This window comes from Tachypleus tridentatus, chromosome 10, assembly GCF_004210375.1.
Source record: "Tachypleus tridentatus isolate NWPU-2018 chromosome 10, ASM421037v1, whole genome shotgun sequence".
Classification (NCBI taxonomy): Eukaryota; Metazoa; Arthropoda; class Merostomata; order Xiphosura; family Limulidae; genus Tachypleus; species Tachypleus tridentatus.
In genome coordinates this window covers 76,062,426-76,085,194 of record NC_134834.1, presented here as the reverse complement: position 1 = coordinate 76,085,194, position 22,769 = coordinate 76,062,426, and the positions used below count along the sequence as shown (strand labels likewise).

At 33.8% G+C, this 22,769-nt stretch overlaps 1 protein-coding gene and 1 long non-coding RNA gene across 3 annotated transcripts in view; one reads left to right on the top strand and one right to left on the bottom strand.

Moving 5' to 3' along the window:
• The window catches only part of LOC143229617 (BCL11 transcription factor A-like), an 83,211-nt gene that overhangs the window by 51,845 nt on the left and 8,597 nt on the right, over positions 1-22,769 (bottom strand). Inside the window, exon 2 of one of the 2 annotated variants that reach the window (XR_013015962.1) lies at positions 3,039-3,362. The exons of the other annotated variant lie outside the window; for it this stretch is intronic. The gene's annotated coding sequence lies outside the window, so the exon portion shown is untranslated. Of the gene's footprint in view, positions 1-3,038; positions 3,363-22,769 lie in introns of those variants that run through there. 2 annotated transcript variants of the gene reach the window in all.
• On the top strand, positions 13,906-21,626 carry LOC143229621 (uncharacterized). Its single transcript, XR_013015965.1, has 2 exons — positions 13,906-14,348; positions 19,617-21,626. It is a non-coding gene; the product is annotated as an uncharacterized LOC143229621 (long non-coding RNA).

Here is a 22,769-nt window from a genome sequence, read left to right as displayed (position 1 = left end):
TTTGATGTAGAAGTTAAATATCAAAAAAACACTATAGTTATTGTGATAAAATTAAAATGATGGCCCAGCTGCTACCGGGTCTGCCGGACCAATTCCAGCGCACGTGGATAACAGCAAATAGACCGAAGTCAGTTCAAAACGTTAATGAGTTACTTTTATTAAACAAATAGGTTATGTAGCTGTAAGAGATTTTATGCGAACTTAGAGTACACGAGGTACAATTTAGACTGATTTGTCAAACTTCCTGATTGACCAATTAGTTACAGCTCCTCAGTCGCCTAATATTAATTTTTCTAAATCAGGTTTCGATTTATGAGAGTAACATTTAAACTGCATGGCTCTTACAAACTTCCGCTACTTTTATGATTGACCTTTCAATCCTATCTCCTAACAATTTAATTTTTATTCAAAATGTTTTAACAAGAGAATACATAATAAATTATCTATTTTTATCAGCAATTACAAGAGAATAAAAGTTTTTCCCAGAGAAATACACGAACATCTCCGATTATAAAATATTCATTATGTTCTGTTTTCGCAGGTTTTCAATGCATAAACATAATAATATTCCACTTGTTAACAAATATATCACGTTTATGATACTGATATTTATTAGGTAGCTGTATAAGAAAATTACATATTTTAAAACGGATGGTATGGGTAGAGAAAGCACTAGTAGAAAAGCGAACAACGTTTCGACCTTCTTCGGTCATAGTCAGGTTCACAAAGTGAGAAAGGGTTACTGACCGGTAGCTGACCACATGTTTGAAGGCGGTTGTGTAATTGAGTGTAGGAATGTAGAGGGCGTGCTTAGATGTTGTATATATTTATTAGTATAGGTATAAAGGTGTTCCTTTGTATTGGTTTATTTTGGGCTTGAGTTCTTGTATAAGTAAGGCTTTTTAATTTTACGTTTGTTTATGTTTGTTTCTTTATTTAGTATTTGGGTGTTTTCTATGGTTATGTTGTGTTTATTTGATTTGCAGTGTTCGAAAACTTGTGAAGGTCACTTTTTATGTTCTTTGAATCTGGTTTCCATTTTTCTACTTGTTTCTCCAGTACAGAAGTCGTGGCAGTTATGACATTGTATTTTATAAATAATGTTGGTGTTGTGTTTGTCAATGTAGTTTTTACATTAGCATAGACCTTAGTTTTGTGCCTGGGTTTTGAATAAACTTGGTATTAACTGGAATGTCATATTTTGTTGCTAGTTTTTTTGCCAAATGTTGGTTATTTTTCTGCTGATATCAGGAATATATGGTGTGCAGCAGTATATGGTTTCGTGATTTTGTAAATCGTGGGGTATATTTACTTTTGTTAGTTGATTTTGCTTTTTGTCTAGGTGTGTGCGTATAGTGTTTTCTATGGTTTGTGAAGGAAACTTATTGATGTTGATGAAGTAGTCTTATTTTGTCTATTTCGTCGTTAATTTTATCTGGTGAGCATAGTTTTATGGCTGTGTTTATTTGGTTTCTTAGTATGTTGAGTTTTTATTTTGATTCATGTGCTGAATCGCAAAGAATGTATAGTCCAGTATGGGTGATTTTTCGGTGGATTTCTGTTTTAAATTGTGTATCGGTTCTTGTAATTTTGAAGTTATGAAATGACATTTTATCGCTTTTTTCCTGTTCACATGTCAAGTTAATGTTGGGATGTATAGAGTTAACGTGATTGAAAAATTTAGGTGTGTGTTCTGTAGATGTGAATCCCGCAATCGTGTCGTCTACATATCTGTACCAATATAGTGGTGAATGTAATGCTGTGTTAACTGCTTGTGTTTCAACTTGTGTCATAAAAATATTGGCTAGAACTGGTGATACTGGATCGCCCATGTTTAGGCCATTTGTGTGTATACAGTTGTGGTTGTTGAACATGAAGTTTTTCTTCATCGTGGTGAATTCTATGAGGGTTGCTACTTGGTTGCTGGGAATGTTTATTGCAGGCTTCAGTGGTTGGGGCTTCTGCAAAGAGGGATATGACATCGAAACTAGCCATAAGATAGCCTTAGAAATCTACATCCGAGACCCTAACCCATCAATAAACAAGTAGAAAAATGGAAACCAGATTCAGAGAACACAAAAAGTCATCTTCACAAGTTTTCGAACACTGCAAATCAAATAAACACAACATAACCATAGAAAACACCCAAATACTAAATAAAGGAACAAACATAAACAAACGTAAAATTAAAAAAGCCTTACTTATACAAGAACTCAAGCCCAAAATAAACCAATACAAAGGAACACCTTTATACCTATACTAATAAATATATACAACATCTAAGCACGCCCTCTACATTCCTACACTCAATTACACAACCGCCTTCAAACATGTGGTCAGCTATCAGTGATGTCGAGAAAACCCACTTGTAGAGAAATATATATGTAAAAACGGCTCGTTTGGGTTGAGAATTTTTTTTTACGTAGAGGAGTGAACATCGTGAACCTCACGAAGAAGGTCGAAACGTTGTGAACATCAGCTACCGGTGAACCCTTTCTCACTTTGTGAACCTGACTATGACGAAGAAGGTCGAAAAGTTGTTCACTCCTCTACGTAACAAATTTTCTCAACCCAAACGAGCCGTTTTTACATATATATGTGGTCAGCTACCGGTCAGTAACCCTTTCTCACTTTGTGAACCTGACTATGACCGAAGAAGGTCGAAACGTTGTTCGCTCCTCTACTAGTTCTTTCTCTATCCATACCAGCCGTTTTTAAATATCTAATTTTCTCTACAAGTGGGTTTTCTCGTCATCACGTAGCTGTATATGAGCTAATTTGCTGCTCAAACCGATTAATCAGCAGGCAATGGTTTTATTAACTGTTTAATTACATATTCTATACAACGTAAACATAATCCAGTAATTGATTAATTCTGACAATAAGTATATATGAAATGGAGTTAGCACTATATTTTCCACTCTTTTGATTAGTTTTCTGAAGCATTATAAAATATGACAAGAAATATATATTTAAAACCACGTTCTTAGTTTAAAAAAAATCCATGTTTGAAGGTATTCTATGGTATATTAGAAAAGCAGCCCTAACTCATGTACATTTATATACACTGTACTACAAGTACAGGGTAAGTACTTGGTGTTTCGGTAACCACTTGCACCACACTTTCTAGATGGCCAAGAACAGAGACTGGCACAGAGCCATAGCCTTGAATCTGCTTTCTTCATAGAATTCTCAACCACAGTTCTTTGCCAACATCTATTCCTGCAAGGGCTACTGTCACGTATGGTACCTAGAATTAGACGATTTGTCCTCTGGGTAAACGCATCAACGTCCAGGCATAAATTACGATTAGGACATCACATTCAAGCTGCTTACTGATGGTACTTGTTTGTCATGGAGTTCTGTTAAAAAACACTGTTGTTAAAGAAGCAACAAAAAAGGGCCAGATTTAACTTTTAACAGAGAATATGAACCTTATTAAGATTAGATCAGGTAAATTGTGAACTAATCTGTGAAACATTCTTCTGTAAAATTGACGAGACTTCAAGTTTGATAATCGAACATTAGTTTATTGTTCTTGATAATGTAATTGAGATCATAATAAAATATATGTAGTAAACATTAAACCCTAAGTTTTATTTACATTTTAAATACTTACTGGACATTAAACAATGGTTCGTCTTCATGTACATTTAACCAATCATGTCAGAGAGAGAACATGAACTCAGTTCTGCATTTCATTAAATGCATATCGAATTCAGTGACTGAAACAATATTTTAGATTAGATATGAAAGCTGAAGATGCACCAGATACTAAAACGTTCGAAACTATACAAACTAAATCTGTTTTATAATATTCTTTATATATTTGCTATTTTGTTGTCACTCTTTTATAAATTTTAAGTTAAATATATATATATATTTTATTTTGTATAATGTGTGACAGTTAAACTGGGGTGACTGGTAATTTGACTCCCAGTAATTTCATTTCCCGTGTAGAAAACTTATGAATATTCAAACACCAGCATTAAAAGTGGCATATTAAAGATTATTAAATGTGGTGCAGGTTACGAGCTGTTCCTAGTAAAAAATTCAATCTTGTTATCCGAGTATATATAACAAGAACTTGCAGCCAATTCTTCACGTCTTTATAGTTCTTTTTGTAATAGTAATAATAAATTTGGCATAAATTAATATTTGATTTAAGTAGTTCAAAGCTGAAATTTTTAATGAAAGTAGTTTTAAAATCTAGTTTAAGGAAGCATCTTAATTTAAAGGTTATTTTAAAGTGCCAGAAGAAGGCATCGTCAGCGTCATGAAAATGTTGTCACTTATAAGTGAAGCTTAGCCCGTTCCAATTTTTGGAAATTAACTTCAACTCTCCTTTAAAGAAAAAAGAATGCTTGGCACAAATGAAGAAAGTTCACTTTGATCAGGGTGACAATAAAGACAAAGAGAAATGTAAGCGCACGAACATACAGCTGTAAATTCTTTATTTATACAAGTCAGATAAAAAGATTGATTTTTTACGAGCAACAACTCATAACCTGCATCACTTTTAATAATATTCAAATTATCGAGAACCGATGGATCGGAAAATACATCTATGGGATATATAAGTGTATATTATATACAAAGCTACACAATTTAATAAAAATCTCTCTCTGGAACCAGAAGTATACACCTATACCATATTTTCATTATGTTTCATTGATGGAGTATAAATCTGTGCAATGTTTACATAATGTCTTAAGGGTGGAACGGAAGTACACGCCACTACAATATTTACACAAGACCTCAGACAGTGAGCATTACAATTTTTACATATTACTTTGGTATTTGCAATGCTTATGTAGTACAAATATATATTTTACTTATAAATGACAAAAGGAAAAAAAACCTACAAAGCAATTACTTGATTTAATATTATCAGAAAATGAATTTTAGTTCGCTTTTCATGATAACCTCTTCGGAACTAATCAACTCTACAGCATCCTTTCTCAAACAGTTAACCTTAGCCAATGATATATACTAGATTGAAATTTAGAAAACATTTACAATACTCAGTTTATGCATGTCAGCATAATTTCCTAATAATTTAAAAACCTGTTTTACAATATACGAGTATGGCAAGTTTAATATTTATAATTTGGTACAGAACAATAATAATACAATAAAATAATACCGTTTCTAAAATCAATAGAAGCACCTGCAGCATCCTTCTCACACATAATTGCACATTCACAATAGATGTTACAAATCGAAAACAATGTAGAAATCGATAAAGAAACGAATATTATGTGTAGACAACAACGAGATTTAGAAGCAACTTTACATATATCAACACATTGTAAAGATTTCGAATGTGGCTCTAAAAAGCACAACAAAAACTTAAACAGAATCGTAAATCAACAGGTATAAATAACTAAATACTGAGGATTACGTCACTCGCTGTCTTTTTCTTTTTTATATTTGGTAGGCCTAGAGAGCGAAAATAACATTCAGTTTAAAAAAGGAGTCAATACGATAATTAAATCATGTATTTTTTATTTATAGTTTTATATCGAATGATACTGATGATTTTTTTTCCATATACTGAAAAAACAAATTCCAAATATTAACAATTAATATGTCTTTTTCGTATTTCGTATACTATTGTTTGACGAGTCAAAATGGCACGTGAACAAAATATTATATACTTTCTATTGTTTTTCTTCAGCATTAGTTAAAATGATAACAATTAATTGTATTCATCATTATAAGTCCTCTTCCCATAATGTGTGTCCTTTCTGCTAAATAAAAATAATTTTCGTCTTCTAGACCAACCCGTTCATACTCAAAAACAAAGTTAATTGTGGGAGCACTAAATATAATGCCTAGTTAGATATCACATAATTTAACCTCTAAACAACTTACTTGCAACAAACATAAAACAAAAAAAAAACTTATTTTAATCTCAATATATTTATCAACCGAACTGTTCAAAATGAACAACGGTTGACAAATATTTAAATTATATCAATCATCTCTACTGACTTGCTGGCCCAGGAGTGCTACATTTTTAGCTTTAATCAACTTTTTTGAGCACGAAGTGTTCTCAACTCTAACAAACTTGCTTGCTGATTTACATGGTAAGATAAATGTGGAAGACCAAATGTACTTCACTAAGTTTTGATTTCTTGTCTCTTTTCTTGATTATCAAATACGTCACAGTCGATAATCTGTTAACATTCAATAAACTTTAAAATGAACTAGGTGAACTAGAAGCACTCATTTTAAATACAAGCAAACTTTATTACTGACTTGCCGAACCAGGTCTACTAATTTTAAAATCCCAGCAAACATGAGCCAGAATATTTGCTCACCCTTTCAGTCAAGCTTTCCTATTAACCTGCTTTTACCTATATGATTTACTTTTTATCCTTCAGTTTACTTATTTACTAATTATCTGTCTCAGAGGTATTTACTTATCATTTCGAACAATATTACTTACTAACCTGATGAACAAGTGAAATACATTTAACGTGTATCAAATGTTTTTTATTATTAACTGAACAACATCTGGGTAATTTTTTTAATATTGAGCAGGTTTATTTAGTGGTTAGGAAAAGCATAAATATTCACTTTGAACCTTCGCTCAACTTTCTTACTGACCGCCTGGTTCAGCAAATATCATTATTGCCCTGTTTAGCTAGAGGTATTAGTTTTTAAATCTGCTACAACTGTTCACAGTGAATTTCTGGCTCAGAGGTGTTCACTTATAGCCTACAGTTAGCATTACCGTTGATCGATTAAGCCAGAGGTACTGGTTTTAAACTTTTAACAAATATGTTGAATTTTAATCTCCAGCATATATATTTACTGTCCTGCTTAACCAGAAGTGTTTATTTAAAATTCTTACTCAAGATATTTACTGACCTGTTTCGACACTAATGTCTAGCAAACATTCTCTCTGACCTATTGAGTCAGGGGAGATGATCAATTAAAATAACCAGCAAACATTCTTACAAGACTGAGTCAGATGAAATAGATATTAATTTTCATTTTGCAACAGTCGAGACAGGTGTGAAATATTTTATGATTGACTACTGATCCAAACTTCATCTTTAGACACTTAATCCAGAAATTATCCATTTTTAATCTTCCACACCCTTTATAACTAATCATCCAGTCGGAAATTAAACATATTTGGACTTTTAACTAACTTCTGTTTTGATAAATAAATAGGATTAGAGATGATTAGATTTGTTTCCTCAATTTATTTACAATATCCAGATGATCATGAAGTAACATGTTTTTAATATCTGTCAAAGTCCGTTACTGAAAAAGCATAAAAAAGGCTTATTTAACCTCAGTTTTCGGACTGATGGACAAACTTTCTTCCATCCGAAAGTTACTGATTAAGCAAACGTTTTTTGTTTCTTTAACCAACTTCAAACATTCTTAAACAAATAATCAAAAGTGACACCTCTGCAACTTACCGACTAATTCAGATGTGGTATTTTAAATGTCTCTTATCAAATAATAAAATGCGGTCATTTTTTTCAATACACTTTTCTAATCAATTAGGAGTAGCATGTTCATCAGTTATATACAGCATATTTCATAGCATGTTCATCAGTTATATACAGCATATTTCATAGCATGTTCGTCAGTTATATACAGCATATTTCAACATCTACTCACATTATTCAATGACCAGCCAGAAATGACATACTTTCAAGCAATAACAACCCATCCTTGACTACTTTAGGTGAATGTGATTCAGTGTGTTCACTGTTAAAAGTGACCACGCTACTACTTGTAGTGAATCGAGATAAGTTAGCAAGATAGAGTAACACTACCGCGTCATTTTTTACATATGACAGATTTTGGCTGTATTTAGGGTATTGTCATGGTTATTCCAAATACTGGATTACCACTATTCTTATATTTCTGAACAGATTAAAACTCTCTTACGAATGTTTTAGAATATAAAAAACAAACAGGAGTAAAATTGTTGTTATCGTTGTCGTTATTTCTGTTGTCGTAGATTAATATTAACATTTAGTAAACAGAAGAGAATAGGTATGAAACAGTTCCATTGGTTGATACTAACCTCAACTAGAGTTTGATAATTACAGTACATAATTACACTAATATTTTAAAGCAAATATTTGCTTATTTTAATACTGATACGCTGTCTACAGCCACTAGGTTAAAACTGATGACTTTAAGGGAAACTCTGTTTGTGATATATCTTTACTATACGTGAAAGTATTATGTGTGTTTAAATATACGTGTTAGTTAACGTACATAGTTATGTAATAATAACCACAAAATGAGAGAGTAAATGTGGGACTTCAGCTCATGTTGTTAGCCTATCCATCCATTCCTTCGCGTTATGAATTTGGAATCGAGAAGTGATGTTCTAGAACAGTTGTATATAGTGTCATATTAACTAGAATGAACCCTTGGACTCGAGAGAAATAGACTTTCTACAGTCCAACCTCAACATAAACTTTATCATCGACCACATTCATTACAAAAATTTCCCTATGTTAAGATGAAATCGATCAAGAACCCTGTAGTAGTCTTTCTTGCGCACCATGCATTGCACTAGTTGTGCGTGTCCTCGAACAAACAGTTTCACGAAAACGAAGAGAAAAATTAGCAATTTAAAAAAATAAAGGAAACGCAATCACAATATTAATGGAGTTAAAGTACAAAACTTGATTAATAATTTTTAGCGAAGAGGTAAAATAAAGACATTATTAACGTAAGAATGTGAGAAAAAAAATCCAACTCGATGTGGTTCTAAGCCCTCTTAAGGCTTGACGACTGTGCCAGGATCCAACAGATAACCAGGACACGGTTGTATAAATGTTTTTCAAAGGATTTTATAACGTTAATAGTCTAAAATACCTTTTTCCTTTGTTTTGGTTTCTAGTCGTTTTTCTATCTTGGCTCTGTTTAGTTGGGTGATGTTTGAAAAGCGTTTGCACTTCTCCTTCTACAAGGCATTGTCAAGGTTTTGTACTCATATATTTGTCCATCAGAGCATCCTGAAACAATCAGGGGTTCAAAAAATACTTTTACAAAAAGGAAATGCCTATAGCCTTTATGGAGTGTTTGATTCGTACGTTATATAGTCACTTCTTATTTCAGTTTGCTTTTCTGGATTTTGTTCAGAATCTGATGGAAATTTGGAGACGTGGTGTTTCTTATAGAACTTATTACTATTACAAAGATGTGCCTTCCACTTAGCCACATTTCGTAGTAGGTGTGACTGGCTGTGAACTAATGAGGATAAGGCCATAGATAGATTCAGTCAAATCCGTGCAACAAGATTCCTAGAAAATCACAGAAACTGCAGGCTCATGCGAAATTGTAGATAATTCCTGTGATTAGAATAAATAAGAAGTATTTTTGTGAGGAACAGGAAAAGCATTCATTAAGTTCTGGATTTTGTTAGTCACATGTTGAGTATGTTTCTGTAACTTGTTTACTGCAGATGTATCTGTTTTTATAGCTGTAATGAACAGTGGTTAGTCCATCTACGTTTCTTATCTAATCCAGTCATGCCTATCGATAGAGAAAGAAGTTGAAATATTTTTGCTACATTGCTTACACAAGTTTTATACCACTGTTACGTTGTAGAAATTAGCGCATTATTTGTTAAAAACAGAATTACGTAGTAGTTGCCAGTTTAATCTATGACACATCAATAAAAGGATTATTCAAGTAATGGAAAGAAAACACTAGAATTTAACTACTGCAAAAACATTTTAAAGTTTAATGAAGACGATAAAGCATCTCAAAATCTGTTATAAGACAAGTAGACCAACAAAAATCGAAAACCCTTAATATCAACTTCTGACACTCAACACGTATTTGCCACATAGTTGAGCTAGCTTATATATATATATTATCTATTAAGAGTTAAACTAGATAAACAGATAAATCCACTGTTTTAGAGATCCACTTTTTTCCTGTTTGAGATTTCATACATGTATGTATGTCAAAAGACATCAAGCGCGACGTTTTTGTTAACCTCAAAGATATATGATAAGTTGTATTATGCCCGCTGCGAGTATCGAAATTCGATTTTTAGCTGTTTTAGAAGCCCTCAGATTTACTTCTGAGCTCCCGGAAGGAAGGTTAAAAGAAAACAAAAAGACGAATAAGGGGGTTAAATGCAAATAAAAATTGTTTGATAGTGAAGGCAAATATAAAAAGTAGTGAGGGGGAGAGAAATGTTTCATGAAAGGTAAACAGGTGACGTCAGTTACACTACAGTTTGTTTTGTGTGTGTGACAAGGAGAGCGTGCGTGAGACTCGCTAAAAGAGAATGACTGAGGGTGAGATAAGCAGTGTAGGAATAATTTATAATTGCAAGTTATTTTTGTTATGATAAAGAGCAGGTATACAAGAAACTGCAATTTTAATAATTTCGAAATCAAATTTCAGTACTTTAATGTCTGTTATTTATTACAATTATTTATAATGTAAGTATAAATTATATTTCTCTATATTTATTTTATTCTACTGATAAAAAGCTTGATATACTGAATTGAAAATATTTTACCAACAAACTGTTTGATATAGCTATGTCTACAAGATTTAACTTTTTTACAACAAGCATCAACTATTACTGCAAATATTAAACGCAGACGATGTTCAATAGAATTATTCAGAATTTCTTCGCAGAATTTTTTAAAAATAATGTTTGTAGATTTTTTGCATAGTTTTTCTGTAGATTAGGGCTGCCTTTAGCCATATGATTCTGTAACGCAAAGTGAGGCGCGTGAGATCAGAAATATGACTCATTAAGCCAATCAAATGCAAGTATCTTTATGTATGCTTGTCCGTCACAGTTTTCTTTTATTATTTTTGTTGAATTTTACGCAAATTTGTTCAAGAATTATATATACTAGCCATCCTTAATTTTGAAACGATAAACTGAAAGGAACATTACCCACTGCTAACTCGTGGACTACGCTTTTGCCAACTAACAGTGGGATCGATCATGACGTTATGATAGCTGAGAAGGCAATTGTATTTGGTGATGGGATTTTAACCCGAATCCCGCAGATCGAGTACCCTAATCATTAGGCTACGTATGTCACAGCAGAGAGAATGAAGGAAAAATGTCATACTCCACAAAACTGCCATTATATGAAATAACATGTTAACATTTAATTGTTACATTTTGCAAAAATTAACTTAGATGTCCGTTTCTGACGCTTTATCATCAACTGAACGTTTTTAGTTGTTGTTATGTCAAGCCCAATCACAATGAAAGAGACCGAGTTTTCTCTAATTCCTTTTTTTTAACAGACCCACTTTCATATCTTTACTGGATTTGCCTTCTTATGCAACTTGCCTCCTCTCTCTATATATCTCATCCTTATATGGACCAGTTCATTCTAGCTTGGCTGATTTTGTAGTAGTAAAACATTCTGACAGGATTTTGAATGACAATTAGTATTTTTTGAGGTACCATTCTTTTAATGTTTAAATTATTTTGTGCTTAGATCTCAAGTACCTATACGAATTAATTTAAAATAAGTGTTACCACTTTAGTTACGTACTTTTTGGTTATAGCAGATTTTTGAAAAAAGCTTTCGTCTAAACACGTTTTTAGTGACAAAATATACAGCTTTTTAAACTAATGTAACAACCTTCTTGAACAGCCATTCATCTGAGTTTCGTACTGTCCACAAGTATAACATTATAAGTTAAATGCGTTATACCCATGTTTACCTGCAAGATTACTGGAGTAAACATGAACTATTTATTGTGCAGTCGCTTTTGTACTAAAAGAAACCAACACCCTTCTGAATAATCATAATACGAAAAACATAATTGAGATCTTTTCATTAATTTTGAAATTTCTGACAAGGTGATCCCTGAATGAAGGATTTCACGAAATGGCGATATTTGTTTATGTTTCGTTTTAATATTTAAACAACAGTCAATCGAAACAAAAAATTGATTATTTATAAGATGTAAAGGTATAACAAATGTTAACAGGTGTTGAAGGTACAGTTCAAGTGCGTTTTAATTAATTAAAACATATAATTCCTTTTTACTTATCGTAATACGAACCCTTGGTAATAAAGCATTTTCGTTGTGAAATGCGCATTGTGATACTGAGATACCTACACTTAGAAGTTAGACAGTTCAGAGCAGTATCTAGATAAACCATGAGTCTTATGTCTTCCATGACTTTGGAATTTTGACAAATGTCAAGTGTTGTAAAAACCCCAAATATATGTGTCCCATAAAGGCAGCTTTATCATTTGATTGGAATTTAAGGAATAATTGTATCAGATGTTTTTATAAGGCGTAATGCGAAAATCATGAAACTTTTATACAACACCAGTAGAAATGTATGTCAAAAATGACAAGACATCAGAGTCTGCCAAATCTTAGTCCTCCAAAATACATCTGTAGCTTTACTATCCTAAAACGGACATAAGAAAACTCATAGGCCTTCTAACTTGGGGAAACCAAAGCTTATCATGAGCAATATATCCTTTACTTAAAGATCGTCTCTTCCCAGCATTCTCTGATAACAGTTATTTTCTTATTATATCAGCTGCATTATTGCAATAGTTCTCTTAACATCGCATTTCTTCCAAACACTCTATCATCTTTCAAAACTTCTCTCCATAACCAATGACGGCAAACTAATTTCACTAGGTGCTAAGTTTATCAAGCATAATAATTCCTACTGGGTAGGCCCGGCATAACCTGGTGGTTAGTGCGCTCGACTCATAAACTGAGGGTCGCGGGTTCGAATCCCCGTAATATCAAACAAGATCGCCCTTTCAGCCGTGTGGAGGCGTTATAATGGTCGGTCTATCCCACTATTCGTTGGTAAAAAAGCCTCAGAGTTGGTGGTGGGTAGTGAAGACTAGCTGCCTTCCCTCTAGCCTTACACTGCTAAATTAGGGACGGCTAGCGCAGATAGCCCCTGTGTAGCTCTCTACAAACAAAAATAAATCCTACTGAGTATCGTAACTCTTTTTTATATACGTTATTTGTAAGTTTTCTCTTCCGCACTATAAATTTACTTACTTCAGATGCAATACTCTTCTTTAACACTAGTTATAAGAATGGAAACATCTTTGTTAAAATATCTAAAAGGATACAAAACTATTAGTTATAATATAACACTGGACTTTCATCTCTGATGAGAATAACCCACTAATCTATCTATACACATAAAACAGGCAAATTTACGTTTGTCATCTGTATCTCCAGAGCGATTAATCACAGAAAAAAAAAACAATATCAAAATGTCTATTTTTAAAAGTGCATTAAAAAAAACATTCATTTTTTTATACTTTCTAAAATTTCATATCGATCCGTAAGTCTTCATGTAAGTTGAAAGGTCAGTTTGAGAAAACAATATTACGAACAGAAATGTTGGAAATTTCGAAGGAACACAACGGAAGAAAACGCACAAAGGTTTAGAATTAAACACAAAGCTACATACAGAACTGTCTCAACTCTGCCTACAACGGCTATCGAAACCCGGTTTTTAGCTGTGTGAGTCCGCGGTCATTCTACTGTGTCACTGGAGGAACGCACAAAAAAAAAAACCGAACGTGTTTGAGTATATATTTGTTGTTGTTCGGTTTATATACGTATATATTTGTCACCAATGGCACAGCGTTATGTCTGGGGAGGTAAAACGCTAGAAACCGGGTTTCGATACCCGTGGCGGATAAAACAGAGATAGTCTATTCTGTAGTTTTGTGCTTAACTACAAACAAAATCTTTTTTTTCTTTCTTTCTCACGACGGTATTATACATATGAATGATTTCATTATACCACGCAGAAAAATTTGTTTGGATCGAATATCGACACTTATTAAAACGACAATTGTCAAGAAGCGCTGTCACTTCGGTAGCGGTCCTTCATTGAGCTCAGATAAACAAGGAACGATAACATCCAACAACAAAAACAAACCAAAAGAGCTTTGGTTTTCAATGCAACGGGTGCACTGTTTTGAAAATAACACATGGAATGACCCAAGGCAAACATACGTTCCGATCCACAAGTCTACTACACATTCATCGTTATTTTTAGGAAAATTACTGTTAAGTTGTTCCAGAAAGCATCTGCTAGTGTTACCTAATACACTACACGAGACCTAAAATGACAAATGTTGATTAGTGTTCCACAAAAAAAAAAAAAAGTTGCTGCAGAAATCTTTCCGCAGATTATCACTACGAGTAAGTGTTTTAACTTGGATCAGGAGAGAGACAGCAAAAACTGTTCAAGGACAACGTTTAAGGGAGTGTCCAGTTTAGACGTGGGCGTTAGTGTGTGTCAACTCGTTCTACGACACACCACACCAAACACAGGTCGAGGCCACGTGCTTCATTGAACAGTAAGACATTTAATTAATACTAAAGGTTAAAGTGTTCCCTGAGTTATATCGAATTTCGACATTGATTGTTTGTAAATTGTGTGTAATGGAACCTCGTTTCCTGTCATTTCACCTCTTTAGTTTAATAATGTTGTCTCTCTACAAAGTTACACATCTTCTCCCTCTAGCGGAGAAATCGTAAAAAGCAATTTAAACGATGAAGGGATAATTCCATTGTACCTTTGCACCTTTCGATGGCTTTATTGTTTACGCATTCGTAATTAGATCTCTCTAGTAATGCATACAAGCATGCTAGTTACTGGAAAGGTCACGTAAAGGTTATATATTTCTAAAAAGTACACGTGGAAATACTCAAAGAAGTCCACAGTTACGCTTATTACTTATTCTTCTGAGATATTAACCATGTTTCGCTTTCTGTATAAGCAGATATGCATAAATATGTGTATAAGTGTGGCAAATAGATGGACTATACACTCTCAAACACATTCGTAATTACTCACTAGCTTTACAAGTAAAGAAACCATAGCATGACAAACGACTCCTTCATTCTCTCGTCTGCCTCAGTCCCTAGCTATACAGGTTCTTTTTCCCAAGGTTTTGCAGCCATGGGAACAGGCACGTTGGCCAGTGGTTGAGTCACACTTAACTTGAAATGATGTAAGGTCGCGGTCACAAACGGGTCACATTGCACAACAGCTTGCCAAATACAAGTATAGTGAAGCTGTCCTGTAGATACTTCTTTAGTGATTGACTAACTTTAGTGTATATGTAAGCTAAACTGTGAGACACATGTTTCATTTTATTTATGTGGTTAAACGTGTGTTGGTAATAGAAAACATGTTCAAAACACTTGTTTCTTCGTTTTAGAAGTTTCTTGCAATGAAACTTACAGGGTTGTCTGTGCACAGCAGACGCTAGTTTTAAAGTGATAGACTAGACTAGAGGAAGTTAATTACAGCACCCACCGCCAGCTTTTGGGGTATTTTTATCTGATCGAACAGTGGGATTCGACGATCCCAAAATGCAGAGTTTCAGCGACAACGAGACACAAACCATGAACTCTCTGATTCACAGTTCGGACACACTAACAACATGCCACGCGAAGCCCCTTTAAAGGCGGATCAAGTATTACACCCAATGTTGAAATAGGCTTGTCGTTTCGTACACCTTTATGAGACACTTCGGCAAATGACTTTCTATCAGCCCTTATATAAAATACCATGACTCTACAAACACCTTGTGTGGAGAAACCTACCATAAGAAGATAATATATTGTTATCATGTTGATACTATGTAATTGAGTTTGTTCCATGCTTTAATAAATACCCCTTACTCAAGACAACTGATAGGAGAATATAACAATAAACCCTTACAGAGAGAGTTAACAGTTACTTCTTTGTACCTGAACTGTTATGATTAACATTAAAATGTTTAACATTTTTCTTGTTGAATATAATAAATAAGCCGGTCACGTTTTGTTTCGCAAACAATTGCACTCATATTGACAACGATATGTGAAACTGTACGTGTCGAAAGCACTCACAACAGGAAGTTAAATAATCCAATCAGGAAATGACGTTAGTATTATGTACGACAGTTTTCACCACGTTCTTCAGCAATTCATATTAGCAACTGGTACCCTTGTCAACTAGTAACGCTGTTCAATTAGTTTTTTTCTTTTTCTTCAGGAAACTATGTACTAAACCAGAAAATAAATAATATTTTCATAATCAGTGATGTCGAGAAAACCCACTTGTAGAGAAAAATATATATGTAAAAACGGCTCGTCAGGTTCACGATGACCGAAGAAGGTCGAAACGTTGTTCGCTCCTCTACGTAAAATATTTTCTCAACCCAAACAAGCCGTTTTTACATAAATATTTTCATACAATATTAACACTGTTTCAGTACTGAAACACAAGTACAAATTTTAAATGGGCGACGAACACTGTACATTTGAGAAGACAAAACAATTTTATACTATATTCATAGATAAACACCATAAGAACCATGGAAATACGTGCACGTTTTTCTCGGTGAGATAGGCTCGCACTGAGACGTATTTGCTTTCAATGTACAAATACTCACACGGCAAAACTGTAAATAGTGTACACGTATGTGTGTGTGTTTTCCTGCTGTTTGCGTTTTCTGGCGTTTATGATTAACGTACGAAGTTTCGATCCATATTTTGTTGGTTAATCCTTCATCGCTTGAACATTGTATACAGTTTAATTAAAAAGACAAAAGACTACAACATGGGCAAGGTCTAAAAAAAATAAAAATTACAAATCTGTACGAGGAAGAAGACTGGTGGCCAGGCTATCCTCATACAGTTACTGAGAAATGGCCGTGTGGCCAAAATACTTTCTTTTATGAAAATATTTCAACATTTTTGTTTGTACTAAAAACTATAGAAAACACATCACTCTGATATACGAAGTATAGGCAGGAAACACTCGTGAAATCATGCTTTAGAATTAAGTGTGTTTAATCGAACGAAAGCATTTGCGTTTTCTTACCATTCACTTCTATCAAGGAAAGACTTAAAAAGTTAATACTCAAATTATGCAGGATTAAAGCGGAAAAACCCGACGGTTGTGCGTTGCCCTCTAAATCAGTTTTGCTTGTCTAATATACGCCAAGAGTTTGTGTTATTTTTAGGACAGGAAGCACAGAGTAATGGTATGTGTGCTTATATATGCTTTAGCCACAGTGAATCATCATGAAGGGTTGTTTAGCAGCTGAGGCACGAGACAGTGACTCGTATTATATCCAAGCCCAAGAAGTTTACGTTTGGAGCTTTTGATACGAACAGAACTTTCACTCTTAGAGAACTCGACAACTTAAGCGCTTTTGACATGTGATTTTCTTGTCTGAAATGTAATGTAATTTGTATGTGATCTGTTTGTACTTAAATAAGCTGTGAAAGGGAAGAGGGAGCATAACAAGATATATTCTGAAAATGTGTTATTTAAAATGTATAATAAGTACATTAATGTTAGGAAATACACCGTGCCGACCAAAAAGAAACAAGAACAAGACTAGAAAATAAACGTAGTCTTGATACCGTCAAAATTATAACTTATTAATGTAATATTCTGTAAAAGATCAAAAGACTACCACGAGAAGACTACCACATCTCATAGCAACCCAATAACGGCTATCTTGCATGCAGTGGAAAAAATACTATTAAGACTCTTATTACATTCCAAAAAGATATGATAAGCTTCCAGCTGGAAGTGTATTTTGTGATCTTTTTCATTTTTGGTAGAGGTCCGGCATGATCAACTGGTAAGGGCGCTCGACTCTAAACTGAGGGTCTCGAATCCGAATCCCCGCCATACCAAACATGCTTGCCTTTTCAGCTGAGAGAGAGTTATAAAGTGACTATCAATTCCACTATTCTGTTCAATTCTGTTGGTAGAAAGGAAGCCCAATAGTTGGCAGTGGATGGTAATGACTAGCTACCTTTCCTCCAATCTTACACTGCTAAATTAGTGATGGCTAGCGCAGATAACCCTCATGATTCAAACAAACAAATAATAGTTTTCTTAGCAGGGACAAAAGCGCTGACAAAAAAAGGTCTATCAGTACTCTAGGATTATAAGTTACATACTAATAATAATTCAGCTGAATTAAGAAGTTTATGCATAGCCCACTGTAAATTACGTTTCTCTCTCTCTCTCTTTTTGAGCGGACTTCTTAAAGTATTTCTATTCAATAGCTCATAAATAGTTCTACTGTGGGTGTAAAAATTATGTTTGCTTGTAATAAAACACGCAGCTACACAATGGGTTATGTGTGCTCTGCCCACTGTGGGTATCGACACCCGGGTTTTAGCGTTGCAAGTCCCCAGAAGTACTGATGTGCCAGTTGGGGGGGGAGCAGAGTGTAATAAAACCTTTCTCTCACGACAGGTCTGAAGTCACATTTTTTTTGGGGGGATATATAGCTCTTATATCAGTACTTCGTACCAATAAACATATGAAATCACACTTTTTATATCACTGTTTCGATATGTGCGTGGAAGATGATTGGTCATTACTCTCCTCAAACTGAAGGAATCTTGAACAAATGTACTTTACATTTCAGTTTAAAAAACTATTTGTCACTCTAAGTTCATGCATCATTTTCGTTTAACTTGTTAGGTTCATTACTTTTTGTTTTTTATGTCATCCGTAAGTCATGAAGTCGCCATTCTTGGTATAGATATTGCCTTTGATTACTTATGAAAACAGAATAAAGATTAGTGTTATAAATGTTGGGTTTTTTGTCTAACAAATTATCCTTTTGGAGATTTGATACACAAACCCCTCAAATCCAACGTCAGATTTACGATAACTGAACACCTCCCTGAAAACGGTTGTTTAAATTAAAGAACTAATTCACTTTTGATTACCAATCACAAAAGCATTCTAATAATACTACAACGTTCTTCAACAAATGATGGTGGTTCTTTATGATGTATTTTAAACATTTTTTTAAAGTTCACTTTTACAATGTTACAATGTTGCATATCATAGTATCAGATGTATTAATTACAGTGCATTATAATAAACCCCACTTACATGTGGTTTTAATATTACATTTAAACTGTCGCGCCTAATACGGTGAATCTATACTGAGAGACTGAACATATAAACCTGAAAGACTTATTTGATATAAAAACGGAAAAAAAAAGCCATTTCGAAAGACGACCGACACCTTGACATTGATTTACACGTAACCTGGCCTGGCATGACCAAGTGGTTAGGGCGCTCGACTCATAATCTGAGAGTCCCGGGTTCGAATCCCCGTCGCACTAAACATGCTCGCCCTTTCAGCTATGGGGGCGTTATATGTAACTATCAATCACACTATTCGTTGGTAAAAGAGTAGCCCAAGAGTTGGCGGTGGGTGGTGATGACTAGCTGCCTTCCCTCTAGTCTTACACTGCTAAATTAGGGACGGCTAGCGCAGAGAGCCCTCGTGTAGTTTTGCGCGAAATTCAGACAAACAAACATATACGTAACTGTTATTTGATATATGTGTATTCCTTCACATGCAAGTACCTAATTATCCACAACTAGATTAATCTGTTTTTGAATATGTAATTTACTTAAAACTTTTAAGGACTAAGGTCTTTATACACAACTGATTTCCTTAACATCGTTAACAGACATACTATATTCAAAATCTTCTAAGTAAGACTTGTTATGCACCAGTTATCTAATACACATTTTTTCTTAATGATGGACAACTTAACAAATCCTTCTCATTTTTTTTCAGATAACTGATGACTAAAAATTGAACCCGAAGTTTAAAGCAGTCGTCACGTCGATGTTTAAAGCTGAAACATAAGCTAAACAAAGGTACACAGTAAACTTCCCAATTCAAAGGCGGAGAAATCAACCTTCAAATGGGAGTAGCCAACTTCCCTTATTCAGAGTTCCCTAACGAACCAGCTAGACATAAAAAATACTCTCTGACCACTTGAACCTGCGTCAAGATGACGCCATTATTGGGCTACAGTACAGCTGCTGTCTGGACAAGGCGTAAAAAAGTGCACGTGACATGACCGTGCAGTTTTTCTCCACGCTTGTGACGTAATTATACGGACAACGGTTTCAAACAAGAATGGAGCTTCAAGGACTTTTCTACTGGACAATAAGAGGTAATAGGATCACACGAAAAAAAAAAAAACACAAGAGGATAAAATGAGCGTCACTATGCCTTTCTAGCTTTATTTAAATGAAGCAGCTGTAAGTAGTGTACAAAGTTTTTAATCACTCTATGCTCCTGGTACGGTTAGTATTTCACATATTTATTAGCTGTCGATATGATAAAAAAAAAAGGCTGAACTAAGAAAGTCTAAGAGATGTCTTAATTAATGTCAAATGTATACACTAGCGTACTTGTTTTTGCTTTCTAAACATTGCATCGATTTTGAAATACGAAAACACGTATAACTGAGCACATACGTCACTTTATGCCACACTTACATTTATTATAACAGCTGCTGAGTGCCGATGTACGAGAAAGTGCTGAGTAAGACAGGTGGAGTTTACAGACAAATAAATTCCAATATTTTAACGTTAGGAAACACTATACATATAAAATATTTCAAATATATATATATATGTCAAAAATGGAAAGGATTGTAAGCAAAACTACTAGACATAGGAGTATGAAATTTTCTTTAGAGAAAAGCATGAGTGACACACAACACATATTAATTAGATATTAATTTTACTCTTGTTCTCTAACGAAAACTTTTAAATTATTATTATCACGTTACTGTTTTTATTCTTTATTTTGAAATTCTTTTAAAAACTCACCCAACTTTCTATTTCTTAATCATTCCTTCTAAATTAATCCCTTAAACTCCTGATTCTATTACAAAAATTACCGTTTACAAATATTTATCTGCCGTGTGGTTGATTTGGATATCGAGGTTTACTGGCACTATCTGTCACGTGACATATACCTTCTTCACAACAAAGCATTCCTCAAAAACTCAAGACGAACTTTATACAAGATTTAAGCTCATTTGTTCGATCTTTTCACGTTATTTTACTTTATATTTGAAAACTTTCTGTAAGTTAATAATTTACTCTCAAACTATAAATCTTTATATAGCCTCTCCATTCCGTACAGCTATGAAAGTACATTAAAAAAAGTAAAGCTAACTTCTTTGAAGTAAAACAACCAAGAAAAATATATTGTGGAATCGGAAAATGATCTTTTGCATATACAATATACGTTATAATTGTTCATGTATTCGTATTAACTTTCACCGACATTGAGGGTTAGTTTTTTCTAGAAGAGAGAAATCACCAATGGTGTGATAATGAAAATGGTAAAACTGACACTATCACCGAATTTTTGTTATCTCAAAAACTGTGTATTTCACTGTGTTTATTCTTACCAGTGCGTACTAGTAGCATATCTGAAGTACACTTCAATGTTGGATTACAGTGAAAATATTAGTTGATTATCTGAAGCACTCTTTACCTGTGTACATTGCAAAGTTCATATTTGTAGAACATTTGACATAAGCTTCATTCTTATAAGATCCCAGAATGTTCAAGATATGGCTCATATAGTTATAATATATATGCATAATTATTTGATGTTTATTACTTCAGTCTAACTAGCAGAAGGACCTTGCACATCGCGTAAGTTAAAGCGTTATAGAAATTGGACCATTAAAAGTATAATAAAATTTATTGAAGGTGTCATGTTATTTCAAAATCTGTAAAAAGGTACTCAAATAACAAAATACATAATTTTTTATAATTTCCCAGTTTATCTGGAATTGTGAGGTTCATTAGATTTATGTGTACCTTACCTCAATCTGTGGCTATTATTTAATCATACCTGTTTTCCCAAATATTCAGTGGACTTACCCTGTTTTGATTAGCTATGATTCTTTATATGTTTAAAGTACCTACAATTACGTTTTTATCCTCAATTATACTGAAGCAGTTTAGAAGATGAAAACTTTACTAATATACAATTTTCAGCTTTAGGTTTAAAGTATTATATGACTCCTATATTGTGAGTTTATCTGGTCACTTGTAATGAACTTCATACGATGCCTTTTCTTTGTTAGGGATAAAATCCAGTTTCTTGTTCTCCAAACACATCTCCATTATTAGGACACACAAGCTTAAAACGAAAAATAATTGTAATAGAAAAAAAAAGGCTGTGAAACATTTAATGTTTATATATATATATATATATTAGTTTTACTCTTTGTTGCTGCCGGACCCATTCTAATTCTATCAAGCTTGAACTCTCACAATGGTAACCTAACGTTTTTTTTTTAAGAGGGGAGGGAGCACGTCTTTTATCAATGCCTCTGGTCATGGATGCCCCAGGAAGAGGGGCCATGTCAAGAGAAAAAAAAGTTAAAAACCTTTGTGGACACTCCTAAAATATACACGGTCAACGATTTTTTTTTCACGAGTCCTTGAAAGCTGCGCGTTTTCACGCTTTGCATCCACCTGGTGCGTTTGTGTCCAGTAAGAACGTATATCACATTGAATAAGAAACTGGCATTATACACATTATACAACACGAAGACTTTCACCTTGTTAGGGCCGACGTCCGTCCAACTTATCGTACATACACATGTACTGCTCAATGAGACTGGCTGGAGGCCTCAAATCTTCACCGAACATATGCCAATTTGACCCCTTATTGCGTGAGGCCCTCAAAAAAAAAGTATAAAAAACTGAGTAAGCAGCTGGAATAGTATAAAAGTCACATATACTTTATAACAAAACTTGGCCTCTCATAATATACAAGTGGACTAGGCGAATGAAAGAAAAAATTCAAACCAGCGTAGCAAAATGTTGTTTTCACACACACACACACAAATAATAATAATTATCTTCCCAAGTAGATGAGTGATTCCAAATGTAGGTACAGCAATTC